Source organism: Sapajus apella, unplaced genomic scaffold (assembly GCF_009761245.1).
Source record: "Sapajus apella isolate SASKATOON/1434 unplaced genomic scaffold, GSC_monkey_1.0 scaffold116, whole genome shotgun sequence".
Classification (NCBI taxonomy): domain Eukaryota; kingdom Metazoa; phylum Chordata; class Mammalia; order Primates; family Cebidae; genus Sapajus; species Sapajus apella.
Window position 1 is genome coordinate 5,525,031 of NW_022437056.1, and position 18,356 is coordinate 5,543,386.

Below are 18,356 nucleotides of genomic sequence, written 5' to 3' on the forward strand. Positions count from 1 at the left end.
ATCCACGTGGGGGAGTGGGGCAGGTGTTGGAATTTGGTCAGCTATGGAGGGTGAGCAGACACCCGGGGCGGGGAACTGGGGTTAAACTGACTTAGCAGGATTATTGCTAAAACTAGACTCCTCAGGGACAGAGACAGGAATCCTCAGGTTGGGTCCAGTGGTGCAGAGAGCTCAGAGGAGGCTGACCAAAGTCTGATCAAGGAGACATTCTTTGTCATTCATGTATGTACCTATGTATTGTAATAAGCTGTTCTTGCATTACTCTAAAGAAATACCTGAGACTGGGTAATTTATAAGAAAAGAAGTTTAATTGGCTCACAGTTCTGCAGGCTTCACAGGAGGCATGGTGCTGGCATCTGCTTGGCTTCCAAGGAGGCCTTGGGAGCTTATGATTATAACGGAAGGTGAAAGGGGAACAGGCACATCTCATGGCGGAAGCATGTTCAAATTAGAATAAGAAGAACGAGAATTTGGCTGGGCGAGGTGGCTCACACCTGTAATCCCAGCACTTCGAGAGGCCAACGCGGGCGGATCACCTGAGGTCAGGAGTTCGAGACCAGCTTGACCAACATGGTGAAACCCCATCTCTACTAAAAATACAAAAATTAGCCAGGCGAGGTGACAGGTGCCTGTAATTCCAGCTACTCAAAAGGCTGAGGCAGGAGAAGGGCTTGAACCCACAAGGTGGAGGTGGCAGTGAGCCACTGCACTCCAGCCTGGGTGACAGAGCGAGACTCCATTTAAAAAAAAAAAAAAAAAGAAGAAAAAGAACTTGAAGAGTCCAATGAGTGCTAGAGAAATTAAACTGGTCATCCAAGACGGTTCAGGTTTAGGTAGTTTTACAGATTAATTCTGCCAAAGTTTCAAGAGACAATTAATTAACTGCTACCTAATATAATTTGCTCCAGGAAATAAAGACTAACTTGACCCAGCTTATTTTAAAAGACTGCTGTAGTTTTGATTGTAAACATAAAGATATACATAGAAAGAAAATTATTTTAATGATGGGCATAGATGAAAAAATCCTAGGTAAAATAAAATTTAAATATATAAATACATTAAAATAGTGTGATATAATAAGGTGGGTTTTAGTATGAATTTTCACAGCCCAGAAATTCTTCGATGTCACTCCATTATCATTTTGAATAAGAATTTTTTTTTTTTTTTTTTTTGAGGCACAGTCTCACCCTGTTGCCAGGCTGGAGTGAAGAGGTGCAATCTCAGTTTACTGCAACCTTGACCTCATAGGTTCAAGCGATTCTTGAATCTTAGCTTCCCAATTAGCTGGAATTGCAGGTGTGTGCTAAGACATCCAGCTAATTTTTGTATTTTTAATAGAGATGGGGTTTCACCATATTGGCCAGGCTGGTCTCTAACTCTTGAGCTCAAGTGATCTCCCTGCCTTGGCCTCCCCAAGTGATAGGATTGAAATAATCAAATGATTTTCTTGGCTGGGCACAGTGGCTCACAGAGAAGAAGACAAGCATGCTCAGTATCACAGCTACTGAGTAATACTGTGTTGGAGGGTATACCTAATGTAGAAGGAAGCTGAAAGAAATAAGATGATGTAATTAGCCAGAAGGGAAGAGTGAGACAGTCATCATCTGCAGATGATTATATACTTGTTTACCTAGAATAGTCAACCTTGTCAAACTCATAAAACAGTTCAAAAGGCCTTCTGAATATAACTTACAAAAGTCAATAGCATTTCTCTGTATACCTACTATACAAAACTGGAAAAATTGAGATATTTGTAATAGTTAAAATATCTATAAAGTGCTTAGGAATTAATTTTAAAAATACATAGGATTTGTCAGGAGCACACTAAAACTCTAATGAAGAACATAAGAAATGATCTGAGTAGCCATATTCTTTATTTTTGATTCAAACAACTGAATAAAGTTGTCAGTTCTTCCCTAACTAATCTATACATTCAATGCAATCTTGTTAAAAATTCCAACATGATTTTTGTGAAACTTGATAGACTTACTCTAAAATGTAGAGGAAGAGAGGAGGTCCACCAGTTAGCCAACTTTGAAAAGAAGGATAAAGAGGGATTTCTACCCTTCTAGATACTAAGATAGATCAAGAAGAAGTCGTATTTATAGAACATGATGGTATTGGCACAGAACAGACAAAAACACATTATGGAATGCAGTGGAGAGCTCAGAAGCTGACTTACAGATGTGTAGAACTTAAAATATATGCCCAATACTGGTGCCACAGATAAGTGGAGAAAAAGAAATTGTTTAATGAATGTGTGATAAAATGAGCTCATAACTAGATCTCCACCTAGCACATGTCCACCAGTGGATGCCAGGTGGAGTAAAGACCTAAATATGAAAGATAAGACTTTAACAGAAAGAAGCATAAAAAATAGAACATATTCATGACTTTGTAATGGAGAAGGATGTCTAAACACCTCAAAATACAAACCACAAGGGAAAAATGGATTGCATTTTTTTGTGTGTAGCAACTGAAACCTGTTTAATGAAGGACCTTGTGGACGTTAACGGACAGACGTTAGATACAGTGAAAGAAGTGTTTTGCAGTGTCTCAAACTGACAAGTCATTAACACATGAAATATACAAGTAACTCCTATATTTCAACAAAAACAAGGCAGAACCTCAGTAAAAAACGGGAAAAGGCATTTTACAGAAGAGAAAAACCTGAAAAGGCCTAATTTACTGAAGAAAAAATCCCAGACTGAAGATAATTTAAGTGATGCTTAAACCTATCAATATTTCAAAAGGTGCAAAGTGAATGACATCACTTTATTTATTTGTTTATGAGACAGCGTCTTGCTCTGCCATCCAGGCTGGAGTGCGGTGGTACAATCTCAGCTCACTGCAGCCTCCACCTCCTGAGTTCACGCGATTCTCCTGCCTCAGTCTTATGAGTACCTGGAATTACAGACACATGCCACTGTGCCTGGCTAATTTTTGTATTTTTAATAGAGACGGGGTTTCCTTATGTTGGTCAGGCTGGTCTTGAACCCCTGATCTCAAGTGATCTACCTGCCTCTGCCTCCCAAAGTGCTGGAATTACAGGCATGAGCCACCACTCTCAGCCTGACATCACGTTACTTCTTTAGACTGGCAAAAATTACAAATTGGGTAATGCCTAGCCTCAGTAGAAACATAAGGGGTCAGGCTTCAGGGATCTCTGGCACTGCTGGTGTGGTTAGGTCACTTCAGGTTAAATGTGGTACAGTCTGATTAAAAATGAGACACGGTGTCTTCATAATTAAGGCAATTATTATTTTAATAATATATTTGCTAGTCTTTCTCTGTGTTTTCTGTTACATTAATGAAATAAGAATGAGTATTGAAGTTAATCTGCATTTTACACTTAATGTATCAGGAATATATTCACATATTTGTGCAGTACTTATGATTGTTAGCAAATCCTACATAGCTGAAGATTTTATTTGTTTACTTATTTTTGTAGTCTTGATACCACTGCAACAACCATTTGTGGAACATAATTCCTGCACTGTCTTCTGCTGGAATGTTTACTTTTAGATAAATTTCCAGGAGTACATTATTAGAAATGAGAGTAAAAGGAATGTTTTGGCTCTATACATTTGTAGCAATACCTGAATGGGTTGGTGTGGAAGGTACTGGTGTCTTCCACTGTTGCTAACCCAGGGATGACTCACGAGTCAGTCGGGCCACCCAGCTTCTTTAGCATCCCTCTCCTAGTGTGTAGGAGGAAGCCGTGGTTGCCAGGGCTCCTCTTGCCCCCTCCTCCAAGCCATGCAAACAAATCCTCCCTTAAGCCCGTCCAGACCCTGTAATGCCAGGGCTGTGGCTCGTTTGCACCTGCATATACAGCAGATAGTGAGAGTGTGCACAGCATATAATGCCTTCTCCGTGCATGCTGAGTGTATGAATCAATGAGTGAATAAACAAGGGAGTGAATGAATGAAAGAAAGCAGCGAGGAAGCACTGCCGCTCCGTCTGGTCTTGTCCCAGGGCAAACACCCAGCAGGCTGCGCTGTTACACCGGCCATTGCAAACCCTTGGAGCAAGTTTAAACAGAGCTCTGTGACTCTGTCTGGGACAGAGGAAGTGGAAAACCTGTATCTTCAAACCATGTCGTTTGGCTTGAAGATGACTTAATGTGAAAAGAAATGTATTTTAACGTCATTAAACTAATCCTTAGTACTTGAAAATCTTGGCTAGCTTCTGAATGCCTTGGGAATACTTTCTCCATAGATACTGCACACGAGCCCCTGGGATGGGCAGGGCTGGTATTTGCTCAGTGAGACCCAGAGGGGTCAGTTTCTCCACTGGTAGACGCAGAGCCAGATGCAGAGCCTGGCACAGAGCCCAGGTGTGTCTGACTCCTGCCCAGCACACTCTCCTGCAAGCTGCGGTGTTTCCAGAGGCACACTTCAGTGTGTGGAGTGAAAGGAGAGTCTCTGGACATGGGAAGAGCTGCTCTGAGCAGTGTGGCGGGCCTGTTTGTTTTTGTTTTTTTTCTGTCTTCCTCCTCCTGGAACTGGGCAGACAACAGGCACAAAGAAGGAAACAGGCCTTCTGTGAGTGCACTAGCAACCAATAAGGGAGAAGCCCAGAGCGGCCATCCCTCTTCCATCTGCTGTGATGCTGTGCCCCAGGTGTCCCTAAGGCTGCCTTCCCCAGAGTCTGTGCATCGCGTATATGGGGTGGGGTGAGGGCAGCTGGAATTGGGGTGGAGACCCTGCGATTGTGAGGGGCTGTGAGGTAGAGGTGGGCAGCTCTCAGGCCACTTCCTGGACAATTGCATCCCTCACCCTGCTCTCTTTTTCTTCCCTGCACTTACATCATCTTATTTGTGTATTTTCTCACGTCCGCCTCCCTCTACCGGCGTTGTAAGCATGGGAGGAGAGGGACTTCATCTGACTTGTTCACCCCTGTCTCCTAGACCCTGGCACAGAGGGAGCACTCAGTACACACTGATGGGCTGAAAGCATGGATGGATCTGGGGACTAGGGTGATGGTTATTTGGCAGAGAGCATGCCCCCCCCGCCCCCAACCCGGGCAGTAGCCGTGAAGACTCTTCTTTCCCTCTCCTCGCCTGCACTCTTTAGGATTGACCAGTGTTGCTCCAGTGCATATTCTGGGAGCACAAAGCAAAGAGGGATGAAGTCCCACCATTATGAAAAAGGTGCTCTTGTAAGCCAGGTGAAGAGGGGGCAAGGCTCTTCCTGGTCAGCAGAGGCAAGGCAGGTGCACGTGGGAGGGTGAGGGCGGCAGGAGACGCAGCGGGAACATTTGATTGGGACTGAGGCGCTGTTCTGCTTGGGGACTGTGTGGGCAGAGGCAGTGGCCGCACACGAAGAATTCAGATAAAGCCATAAGGCTGGAAGAGGGTTTGGGGAATGGCTTTGAAGTGACATTTGTTTTGCAGGTTCTTTGTTTTTATCAATATTTGCATGTTATTTGGGGAGCTGTAGGAGGAGGTTTTTGGGGTGTTAAAGTGCACTCTCTCACTCCTCATCAATCCTACTAGTGCATGTAGATACACCATCACTTCAAGTTACTATCAGGTCACTAGGAATGGGCAAAGTCTGGATTAAAACCATTTCACGCCTTTGGAACAGAAAATATTTTAGGTCCCCTTCCCTCTCTGTAGCTAATAACCAATGCAATATAAATGGCAATGTATAAAGAAGTCCACATATTCTTATTTTTCCCTCAATGACTGGTCATGTATGACATTTTAAAGCTAACACTTCACTGGCATCAGAGCTCCTGGGCTGTATTTGATCAAACTCTTGGGATCTGGCTCTGAAGCATATCCTTGATCCGTATGGATTTTTGTCAGAGAATCTTCTTTCTGAAAAGCAGTTTTTGGGGTCTTCCAAGGCACGTGGAGCTACATTAAGCCCCTCTCACACACACAAAGCATGTAAGGCAGAAGGAACTTGGATATCCTTTGTGGTCAATGGCAAGGCGGGCCATCACTGTGGCCCTGAATCCCTCCCTGAATCAGACCCTTTGTGATCCGATTCTGCAGCTCTGATCTGCTCCCATCCACAGGTGGTGTCTGTTTCCCTAGCTCAGGAATCTAATTGGCCTTTCAACTTGCTTTGACCAATGAAAGCAGCAGAAGGGGCCAGTTATGAACCTAGGCCTCAGGACACCTTGGATGTCGCTTTACAATTCACATGGCCGTGGTATCAGCCAGCCCCCAGTGGAGCTGGAAGTTGACTTCAGAAGCGGGGGTAAGCCCCGTGGGAAAGGCTGAATTGTGTGCACCCAAATTTCTCTGTTGAAGTCCTAACTCTCAGTGCCTCAGAATGTAACTGTATTTGGAAATAGGATTTGTGTGTAGATAATTAAGTTAAAATGAGGCCTTGAAGGTGGCCCTGATTCAGTAGGACTGGTGTCCTTGTAAGAAAAGGAAATTTGGACACTGACACACACACACATGCAGAGGGACTAACACACAAAGATGCAGGAAGAAGATGACCATCTATGAACCAAATCAACCCTGCTGATAACCTGATGTCAGACTTCCAGCCAGGACCGAGAGAGGTAATTTCAGGTTACTTCTCATGCACTCACAGTATTCCTTCCCTCTCTGCATCTCGTAAACATTCTTATGCATAGTAATCTCCATTCCTAAATCCAGCACCTGGTCATTGATTTATTTTCAAGAGGTAATACCATAGAATCTTTAAGTGAGCGTTCTATTCCATTCTCCATGCTCCCTGTGCTCAGATGATCTTCAGCCCATCACAGGCCCTAGCCAGAAAAGAAAGAAAGTGTGCTTCTTTCCTCCGCTATAACAGGAACCAATGGGAATCTGCTGTGTTGTGCAAGAAAATGTGCATTGGCTGCCATTCTGGAAGCACTCAGTAGCTTCCGAAGGCATTTGCCATCGCCTGTGGAGAGGGAAGTACAGCTCAGCTCCTCAGCTGGGAATGTGAATCCCGTGCTGTGATCTGTGTGAATCTGTGCCCTGCCGTCAATGGTTCCTAGCTTGCAGGACAGCTTCAACTCTAAAAATGCCATATTCTGTAGTATCTGCCCCAAATGCTGACCCTTAGCTCCCCGCCTGTACCCCAGCTTCCATTCCCTGCTAAAGAGATGGAGGGAGGTGGAGATTTTGTAACAGGAATCTCTGTGATGTTGCAAGAGGGTGAAGACAAGCCAGCACACAGCCCCTACTCGCCCTGGGCACAGAAGGGCAGGAGGCACTGGGCAGAGAGAGCAGACAGGACTTGGGGGACTGGGTCCCCAATAGGCCACTGAGCTACATCCATGGCCTCAGGAGGCCAGCATGGTGGGCAGGCTCAGTGGAAGAGGAGGCAGAGAATACACAAAACAGAAGCCAGAAAATAACAGCAATAGGAAGGACCCCAATGCCTCCAGTGTCTGTGCTGCTTTACAGGGCCATGCCTGAGCTTAGCCTCAGGTGTCATCAGTGAGACCCTCTGTGCCACGCAGGGGTTTTTACTCCTGTTTTACAGAAGATGGGTGAAATTGAGGACAACTCAGTGACCTGCAGGAAGGCCCACTGCGCGCGAGTGTCAGAGCTGGGAACCTCACGCTGCGCTCTGGCTCCTGGGCCCAGCCCTCTTCCGTATCCTGCACTTTCTCCCAGCTGGAGAATGAATCAGATGGGAAGTGAGCCCTGGGGACAGGTGCCTTCTATTAGGCGGATATCTGCAAGGCCTAGTTCCAGTGCTAACCATATCTGCTGTCCTAAAAGCCTGGATCGTTGCCTTCACTGTCTCCCTGGTAACTCAGTTCTTATTCCAGGGAAACAACCCTCAGTCTAAAGAGATATTGGAGGATGTTTCAGTAAGTTTAAAAAAAAAAAAAAGATAAGAATTTCCCTTGAGTCCATATTATTTTGATCTCCTCCCCAATGCTCAGATTTATTACTTATTTTTAGACCTGGAGCCTTTGTCAAAACACAGCTTAATCCGTATTCCCTGGGCCTGAGATGCCGCACCCCTGACACTGCCTGGGGCAGCCTGACCAACAAAAATGCACAAGGCCAGGAGACAAAAACAGAGAATCTTGATGGGAACAGAAGGAAAGGTATGTGCCCCGCAGCTGAGACCACGAGGCCCACTGGAAGAGCCTGTTTATGCTGCTCCTCGCTGGTTTCTGAGACTTAATTATAAAGAATGCTTCTTATCTGTCTGTGCAGGGAATGCTTTCCACTGAGCAGCTTCGTTTCTACCCGTTTGTTGACTGTATTAACCACATATCTAGGTGGGAACGGCCTCATACTTAGCTCCAAGGCAGAAGGCTTGGCCCACATACCTGACCACAGAGTTCAGTGCGCCTCAGGGAATGCAGCAGGGCCAGGAAAGACTTGGAAAATGTCTGTCGACCTCTGTTTTTAAGAATTTGAAGATGACCCCTGTCATGTCCCAGCACAGAAACAACCTGTGTGGTGCTGACTTCTGCATTGAGCTGACTTGTCACTGCGGAAGTCAGCACCAAGTGTCCACCTATGCCACAAAGCCAGATTCTAGGACAGCTGGTGACAGATAACTCAGCAAGGGGAGACCAGGTACCCAGGGCAGGTCACTGTGAGGGGGAGGCCCACATGCCAGCAACCCCTTCCCATCATACATATGCAGTGTACACACCCATAGCTGCACATCTATGTGTGCACTCAAACATGCACACACATGCATGCCCAGTCACACCAGAACATGCATGCATGAGCATACATGCACACCTGCACATGCCTACATGCACAAACCCATACATCACACTTGCACATATGCACACATCCATGTCTGCACATGCCTACATGCACACACGCACCCATACATCACACCTGCACACATACATGCATGCCTGCACATACCTACATGCACACACGCACACATACATCACCTGCACACATACACACATGCATGTCTGCACATGCCTATATGCACACACACATCCATACATCACACCTGCACACATGCATCCATGTCTGCACATGCTTACATGCACACATGCACCCATACATCACACCTGCACATATACACACACGTCTGCACATGCCTACATGCACATGCACCCCATATACTCACACCTGCACATGCACACCTGCACATATACACACATATACACACATGCACACCTGGCACACACCTATGTGCATACTCCCATACACTCACAACTGCACATATACACACATTGATACCTGCGCACACACTTATAAACTCACATACATGCAGATGTACACACATATACACTTGCACACACTCATACAGACACTTGCACACATGTAGATACGTGCACACCTGCACAAACTTACACGCACACATGCACATGTGTACACTCACATACATGCATATACACATGCATACATGCACACCTCATACACTCACACATCCACATGCACACCTGCACACACCCATGCCCACACATGCACACACACATATACATAGTCTGAGTGTCTGTTTTTCTATTTACTGGTAGGAGGGTGTCTGCAGAGAGCATCTCTGTCTCCTGCAGGAAACTGTTTTCACCCTAGCTGGAACAGGGTTAGTCTATGACTCCCTCTCTTAACCTGGGAAGCTTTCTGAATACAACCTTTGGGGCCAAGTGTAAACTTCTTTGGGCTTCTCTGCACTAGCTGGAGACCCAGGCGAGAGGGGTCCTGCTGGGGCCTGGCGTTAAGAAAGCTTCTCTCTGGCCAGATCCATGTCCCTTCTCCTCATTCATCATTCTCTGGGTTGTTGTGACCTCAGAATTACTTGCCCCAGCCTCTGTCTAGGGTCTTTGGAAGTTTTTTCCTTGGGTTGGAACCCCAAGGTGAGACCACGCTCCCAGGGTGTGTTGTAGGCCCGAGTGGTAGCTACTGTGAGGCCATGACACAGCTCAGAGGTGCAAGCCGAGGGGTCCTGTGTGGGAGCGCACGAGACCCTGCAGGCCGAGGATGATGGTCTTGGCCGTAGGGAGAGAAAGGGGAGGGGCTGCAGGCCAAGGCCCTGCCCTCTTCGTGCTGTCTGATTCTGGTGTGGGACTTGGGAGAGTTTTACCTGGTGGTCCAGGTTGGCTTAGGAGCATAGGAGGAGAAGGTGGGAGGATAGAACATGTTCTAGTCAACAGTGTGACAGTCGGATTTATAGCTGTTAAATATTAGCCACTTGGCAGCGGAGCCTCTTTGTGTTCTTCTCAGAGCCCTCAAATATTTGTGGTGGGACTGAGCTGCCTGCAGGGAAAATCACTCATCCCTCCCAGGGCGGGACCGCAGCTTGTGCCTACATCCACAGCTGGGTGCAGCGCTTCTAAAACCATGGCTGTTTCCTGAGGCTCTAAACCTCAGTCTGTAAACTTCTACTACCTCCGCACTTGGCTTTTCCCTCCGATCAGCAGCTAAGTCTTTCTGCTCAGCCAGCCAAAGGGAAACGTGTTTCTAACTGCCCACATTCTGCTCTACTGCATTTCTCACGGCTTATCTGATCTCTGAACTGGGCCCTATCCCAGGGAGCCGGAGAGGCTGGCTCCTGCATTGGAGGAGAACCACTGCCCTCCAAACAGCCCCAGCCCTTCACATCTTGTTCCAGGAAACTTTCCCCAAGAGGAGACCACAAGTTAAAACCTCTCCACCTGGTTCTTTCGCTCTCTTGTTTCAAGAACCAACAAGGCAAATTGCAACACCCACTGAAAAGAGTGGAGCAGGAAAGAGTTGGCACTACCTACCTGCCTAGGAACCGTGGTCCCAGCACCTCCAGAAACTTTCTACAAACTTCAGACAAAGCTTTCAGAACTTGACCATGGGGAATCCATCAACTGCCTGTGTAGCTCCTTGGTCTAGAAAGAGCAGTGAGTTTGGATCGCTCCATCTGGCCTGTGAACCCTGAAAATGTGAGACAGGTCTCAGTTCATTTAGAAAGTTTATTTTGCCAAAGTTGAGGATGTGCGCCCGTGAGACAGCCTCAGGAAGTCCTGAGGACGTGTGCCAAGGTGGTCAGAGCACAGTTTGGTTTTATACATTCTAGGGAGACATGAGACATCAGTCAACACGTGCAAGATGAACACGGGTTGGGTCCGGAAAGGCAGGACAACTGGAAGCAAAGGCGGGAAGACTCAAAGTGAGGAGGGACTTCCAGGTCATAGGTAGATAAGGGACAAATGATTGCATTCTTTTGAGTTTCTGATTAGCCTCTCCAAGGGAGGCAATCAGATAGGCATTTATCTCAGTGAGCAGAAGGGTGACTGTGAACAGAACAGGAGGCAGGTTTGCCCTAAGCAGCTCCCAGCTTGACTTTTCCCTTTACCTTAGTGATCTGGGTGGGGGCGAACCCCAAGATTTATTTTCTCAGATTTTGGATATTTCTGCTGAATTTTTCATTCTGTAGATGTGGCACCTGGGTTCAATGAGGCTTCTGTCATCCCCTAGATATGAGTTTTTGATGTGTCAGTGTGAAATTCTAAAGATGCTTTGATAGAATCAGATTTTTGCTGACTTTGAAGTAAGGCATCAGAGATACAGTAAGGCCCACGGATCAGGACATGGCGTCATTGGAAAGGTAGTTGGTTAGACTCACAGATTCTAGGAGGGGCACACAGAGCATGGGGCAGGGGTCACACAGGGAAGTCCTGGGGCTAGGAAGGGAATTGGTTAGACTCACAGATCCCCAGAGGGCACACAGAGCATGGGGGTCACATGGGCGAGCCCTGGGGTTAGGAAGTAGAGGAAGAGAGAAGGAACTGTGGGCGGGAGGCTTTCTTGTGATTTCCACAGGAAGAAATGAGAAGACAGGGCAAGCAGGTTTAGGATTTGCTAGCGTCCATAATTTCAGCAGCTCTGAGGCACAGAGGCTGTGCCTAGTCATCTGGTACTTGGTTCTGGGGAGATAGAGGCCAGTGGTAGGGACTGGAGTGTGAGAACCTCCCGAAGGAGTTGGGGATGCGGGCTCTGCATTGGTTGGTTTGCATTTGAAAGGGGTGCTCTCAGGAGAGTTGCCTACTCTCTCTAAGAATTGGCTAACTCTGAGGGGCAAGGCCCCAGATATCAAGGCATGAGAATACAGACAAGAGACACAGCTAATCCACTGCTCTAACACGCCTTCCCTCAGCTGTGGCTTTGCAGTGGCTCTCAGTAGGTGGACTGTACTGCGCTGACCCGCTGACAGGGCCCGACGGTGTGCCTTGTGTCTACCAGAAGGAAGCAGTGGCTGCGTGCCTGTTCCAGAAAGGACAGCGTGTGTCTCAGCTCAGCCCACAGCCATCAGCCCTCAGCTCCCATGGGGAAAGCCTGTCATGGCAGCCCCCATTCACTGAGCATGTGTCTCCAAGAGGGCCACACACAGAGCAGCCCTGAGCCCAGTCCAGAACCGGCAGCAGAGGCCACAGAGCCAACTGTGAATGGCAGGACATACATGTCTGCGGTTTCCAGAATCGGAGATTTGGGGACCTTTGTTCTCGCAGCAAAAGGTGATGAGTACAGACACCTGGGATTTTGGACGTGTGGGAATGTCCAAGAGCTGCTGGGGCTTCAGATCGCACTGCAGGCTTCACTTTTTCCTGCCAAAACTGCTGTTGATCCTAGTGGACTTCTGGACCACAGGAGATCTTCAAGGCCATCTTTGTCTTTGACCTCACACAACTCACCCATGCCAAGTTTTCCTCGGCAGTTTTTACCTCCTAAATGTTTCTCAAATCTTTCTCCTCCTCCCTGTTCTTAGTATCTTAGGTCTGGGTTCCATTCTATCTCCCAGGGTTAATAAAAGAGGCTCCCCCTTGGGCTCCCCACGCCCAGAATTCCCTTTGCACCTTACATCTGTACTCCACCCAGCTGTTAGAGGGATCCCTCTAGGACTCATGTCCTGGGGCTGCTGTAACAAAATATCAGAAACTGGGTGACTTAAAACCACAACAATGTATTGCCTCACTGTTCTGGAGGCCACAAGTCTGAAGCCCAGGTGTTGGCCGGGCCATGCTCCATCTCACGGTGCTGGGAGAGGATCCTATCTTCTGCTGATGGCTGGCAATCCTTGCATTCCCTGGCTTGTAGAGACAGCATGTCCAGCTACACAGCCCTGTGTGTCTTCACGTCGTCCTCTCTCTGTACTCCCGTCTCTCTGGGTCCAATTTCTCCTTTATATAAGGACACCAGTCCTACTGGATTAGGGCCCACCCTAATGACCCATTATAGTTGATTGTCTATGCAAAGACCCCATTCCTAGATAAAGTCACTTTCTGAGGTACTGGAGTCTGGACTCGAATATCTCTTTTCTTGGGGACACAATTCATGCCATAGCATAATGTATCTGAACTTCATGGCTGAGCGTGTCACCTCTTCAAGGCCCCAAAGCCACCTGAGGCTCCTTATCTCCCAGGCTGTACCCCCACCAAAGGCCAGGAGCTGTCTGCTGGAGCTTTGACAGCAACAGACAAGCATGGTCTGCCTTCCTGGGGCGCCATCTTTCCTCTCAGGTTTCATAAACGGTTACCTTGTAATGCAATGCAATGGAATAGAATGGAAGGGACACAGGCCTCTGCCTGATCAAATGCAGCTTTGGAGCTATTTGGAACATCCAGCAGGTAGCCCCTTTGGTACCAGTGGGGCCTTTATTCTCCTTCTCCCATGCAGGTGAAGCAGCAGGAAAAGCATTTGAGAAGCTCTTAGCTATAGGAAAAGGCCCAACACGGATAAATTGTGCTCAGTTATCCAGCTCAACTCAGCCATCGACTCTCTTGCTAATGCTTTCCACTGAGGTAGCATCAAACCATTCCTGCTCATGCCTTTGCTCCTGGGCTATTTGCTGATTCCAGTTTTTCCCTTGTCCAACAGGCCTGACTCCCAGTCAGCCTAGAGAATACCTTCTCTGATCCCCTAGGTCTTTCTACTCTGAAATGGTTACATTCCCCATGCTTGCGAAAGACATCTACAACATCCTTACCTCTGCATGTTCTTGTATCACATTACAATTTGTAATTGCCTTTGGAATGTGGCCGCTCACATTAGCAGGTGAATTCTTTGGAGGAAAGCAACTTTAAAAAATATTTTAAATTCTTCATGTCCTTGACATTTAGTGCAGTTCTTCCTAGGATATACTAGACACTTAACACATGCTTGTGGAAAGCTGGTGATGTCTTACTTTACTACAATAAAAAAAAAATCTGTCTTACCTTTCAAAACCTTAAAAATAATGTGAAAAGCCTTTGAGGCAAAATTACATTCTTTTGTATTAATATTCAGAAGACTTGTATGTATTATGAAATAATCGATTCATTTGAATTTTTTCATTTCCAATTACAATAACAATCCATTTTTTATAACAGAAAAATTAGAAATACATATAAAAGGAAAATTAAAATCACAGAGAAAAATAAGTCCAGACAGATTAAGGAGCTGTTTGCGAAGGCAGAAATTTAAGTTAATTTGAGTACAGTAATGTGCAATCTTGATTACCTCAAGCAGGAAAGATATTTTTTTCTTTTTTTGAGATGGAGTTTCACTCTTGTTGCCCAGGCTGGAGTGCAGTGGTACAATCTTGACTCACTACAATCTCTGCCTCCTGGGTTCAAGTGATTATTTTGCTTCAGCCTCCCAAGTAGCTGGGATTACAGGCATGAGCCACCAAGCCTGGCTAATTTTGCATTTTTAGTAGAGATAGGGTTTTACCATTTTGGTCAGGATGGTCTCAAATTCCTGACCTCTTGTGATCTACCCACTTGGCCTCCCAAAGTGCTGGGATTACAGACGTGAGCCACCGCGCCTGGCCGAGGAAAGTATTTTTCTTAAGTCACAATAACTATGAACAGATGAAAAAAAGTCTGGTATGTTGTTTACTCTGTCAAAATTAAGAATTTCCTTTTATGCCAAAGACACTGTAATGGAAATGAAAGCCAATTCAAAACTGGAGGAAGATATTCTTACGAATATATTTTACAAAATATAAGTGCGTCTGAATGCAGAAGTGACAGAAAGCAGCCAGTTCACTGCCACCCTCCGCAGTGAAAGCAGATCTTCTGCCAAGTGGTGAATTTGCTGAAAGTGGACCAATCAAATGGCAGGTGGGCTGAACAGAAGGATTTTCATAGTCCTCAGTTTCTCTGTGTCTTTTTCCTAACAGTTTTGTTTCTGTGGTTTGTCACGAATACTGTTTCATATTTCAAATCCAGGTACTTCAAAAATGCCCATCGTCGGCTGGGCATGGTGGCTTATGCCTGTAATGCCAGCAGGTTGAGAAGCTGAGGTGGGCAGATCACTTGAGTTCAGGGGTTCGAGACCAGCCTGGCCAACATGGTGAAATCTCGTCTCTACTAAAAATACAAAAATTAGCCAGGCATGGTGGCGCATGCCTGTAATCCCGACTACTCAGGAGGCTGAAGCAGAATTGCTTGAACCCAGAAAGCAGAGGTTGCTGTAAGCTGAGACCATGCATTGCCCTCCAGCCTGGTTGACAGAGTGTGACTCCGTCTCAAAAAAGTAAATAATTAAATAAAAATGCCCAGGTTTATAGATAGGTGTGTGAGGTTGACCTGAAATGAAGTTTGCGATCTGCATTTTGCAGGTTCATGCCTGCCTGGGCCCCATGCTAGTTCCACCTCTGACCTTGCTCTCGTGCCTGCCCCTGCCCCTGCCCCTCCCATTCCACCCTTGTCCTAGGGACTGACCCTGCTCCCTTCCTTCCCCATCTCCTGCCCACTTTCCCCCTCCCTCCCCCAGCCCTGTTTCACCCTAGTCCTTTGCTCTTGAGGTCAAAAGAATCTGGTGAATTTAAAGCTGCGGGACAATTGTTCATTGGGAAAAATGTACTCAGCGAGTTGTGGTTTTTTTTTTTTGAAAATTAAAAAATGGAAAATTGGTCATTGAGAGATTTGACATGGAGCCCTGGGGAAGAAGAGACTTGGAGCCTCAAAGATGGTAGTGGCAGGTGAAGCCCTGGGTTACCCTTACTGGCCACTAGAAGGCGGCCCTGAAAAGGTGAAGATCTGGACCCTGCGGAAACCAGCTCTTCTTCTACCAAACCTTCTGTAAACAGCAGGTGTCTGAAGCTCGTGGGTGTTGCATTAAAAAGTGAAATACAGGTGCTCACCTGAAATTGCAGGGCGAGGTAGTAGGTGGAATCAGAGGCGTAGGACTACCTCATTAAAAAATGTGTCATGTAAACAAGAATGGAAGGAAGAGATGGTTCTCTTAACAGTGGCCTGTGAAGGTTCCCTGGTGGGAACGGTGGGTGGATAGGGGAGCCCCCGTAGCTACAGATGGACAGATGGACAGCACGGCAACCTCCTGTGTCAGGTCCACCTTCGGAGTCTTTTATTGTTTAGTTGGTAACAAGGCTGTTTGTTGGCAAGAAGGAAAGGAAAGTGTTTTAAGAGATTCACAGAAAAACATGGGAATGATTTAATTTTGTTGAACAGATTTGGAGTTCAAATTTGTTAAGAGCTTAACTTTAAAAGTTGCCATTCAAGAGGAATGCAGGAAAGGTTAAGGATGCTTTGTGCAGAGGTGGAGTTTTACTAATCTGAAAGGTCAGCCCCCCAGGACCTGGGATGTCAGTGGTCCTGTTGCTTGGTTGCTCAGAGGGAATTCGTTACTCAGGGTTTATGACCCTGTAGGTTAAAAGAGTTTTATGGTGTCTGTGATTGTTTTCTTTGTTGTGGCAAATGCCCAATCATGACTATGCCTATAAAGAAAAGAAAAGAATAATCAGTGTCAAAAAGATCAGACTAAAAGTCATGCTTCTGTTTCCTTCATACTGTTTTCTTTCTTTTCCTCTCTCCCTCCTTTCTTCCCTCTTTCTCCTTCCTTCTGTCTTTTTTTGTTTTTCTTTCCATCTCTTTCTTTCCCTTCTTCTCTTTCTTCTCTTTCCTTTTTGATTCTCACCTCTTTTTTCCTCGTCAAGTGATTTGATTACCTTTTCCTAACATGCCGCAACATTTTAACTAATTGCATCTAGTTTTCAATACCATATTTCTCCAAATTACTTCATTCAAATTCGGCCTTTTAAAGTTCTGGGTTTTTTTTGTTGTCGTTGTTGTTTGGGGTTTTTTTTGAGACAGAGTCTCACTCTGTCACCCAAGCTGGAGTAAAATGGTGCCATTCTGACTCACTGCAACCTCTGTCTCCCTAATTCAAGCAATTTTCCTACCTCAGCCTCCTGAGTAACTGGGATATAGGCACCCATCCTCACACCCAGCAAACTTTTGTATTTTTAGTAGAGACACGGTTTCACTACATTGGCCAGGCTGGTCTTGAACTCTGGACCTCAAGTCATTCGCCCTCCTCGGTCTCCCAAAGTGCTGGGATTACAGGCATGAGCCACTGCACCCAGCCCAGGTTCTCTTTTGAATTCATTCCCACGAGGCTTTGTGTTTTTAGTAAATTTGGCGCACTCTGTCTTTGTGATGTCACCAGCCTTTGCAGACCGTCAATGCCGCACTCCTGTCCCAGTGTGGAGCCCAAACACACATCGTGTCCTCTGCAAGCCTGGAGGGCATCCTTAGACTTGGCTAACTTGGGCTGAGCTCTTGTCTGGATGTTGCAGACTGTGTGGAGTGGATTATTCTGGGATGGGAAGGGGGGAGCAGGGAGGGAGGGGCTGAGAACTGGGGTTTGTGCTGGGGTGTGTGGTCTAAACAACTGCTGCATGTGTTCAAGGATCTGTTAGTTTCTGCTAGGGCTACCGTGGAAGTGGCTGGACGTAGACCATTTAGTTGACATGCTGTCCTGTAACCACCCAGTGGGTTCACCCTACACGCTGCCTAGACAGAGCCAATTTACCAAGACGGGGGAATCACAAGGGAGAAAAAGTAATTCATGCAGAGACTGGAGTTTTATTGTTACTGAAATCAGTCTTCCCAGCACTCGGGATCAGAGGTTTTAAGGACAATTTGGCAGATATGGGCTCAGAAAGTGGGGAGTGCTGACTGGTCAGGCTGAGGATGAGATTATAGGGGGTCTAAGTGCATTCTTGCTGACTTCTGTTCCTGGGTGGGATCGCAGAACTGGTTTAGGCAGATTATGAGTCTGGGTGGTGTCATCTGCCGCACTGGAATTTAGGGTCTGCAAAATGTTTCAAGCACTGATCTTAGGTTTTACTACAGTGATGTTATTCCCAGGAGCAATTGGGAGAGATCAGACTCTTGTAGCCAGAGGCCGCATGGCCCTGAAACCATCATCTATCTATCTTTCTTTCTCCCCCTCTCTCTCTCCTCTCTTTCTTTTCTTTCTTTCTTCCTTCCTTTCCTTTCTTTTCTTTGTTTCTTTCCTTTCTTTTCTCTTTTCTTTCTTTTCTTCCTTTTCTTTTCTTTCTTTCCTTCTTTCCTCTTTCTTTCTTTCTTCTTTTCTTTCCTTCCTTCCTTCCTTCCTTCCTTCCTCTTTCTTTCTTTCTTTCTTTCTTTCTTTCTTTCTTTCTTTCTTTCTTTCTTTCTTTCTTTCT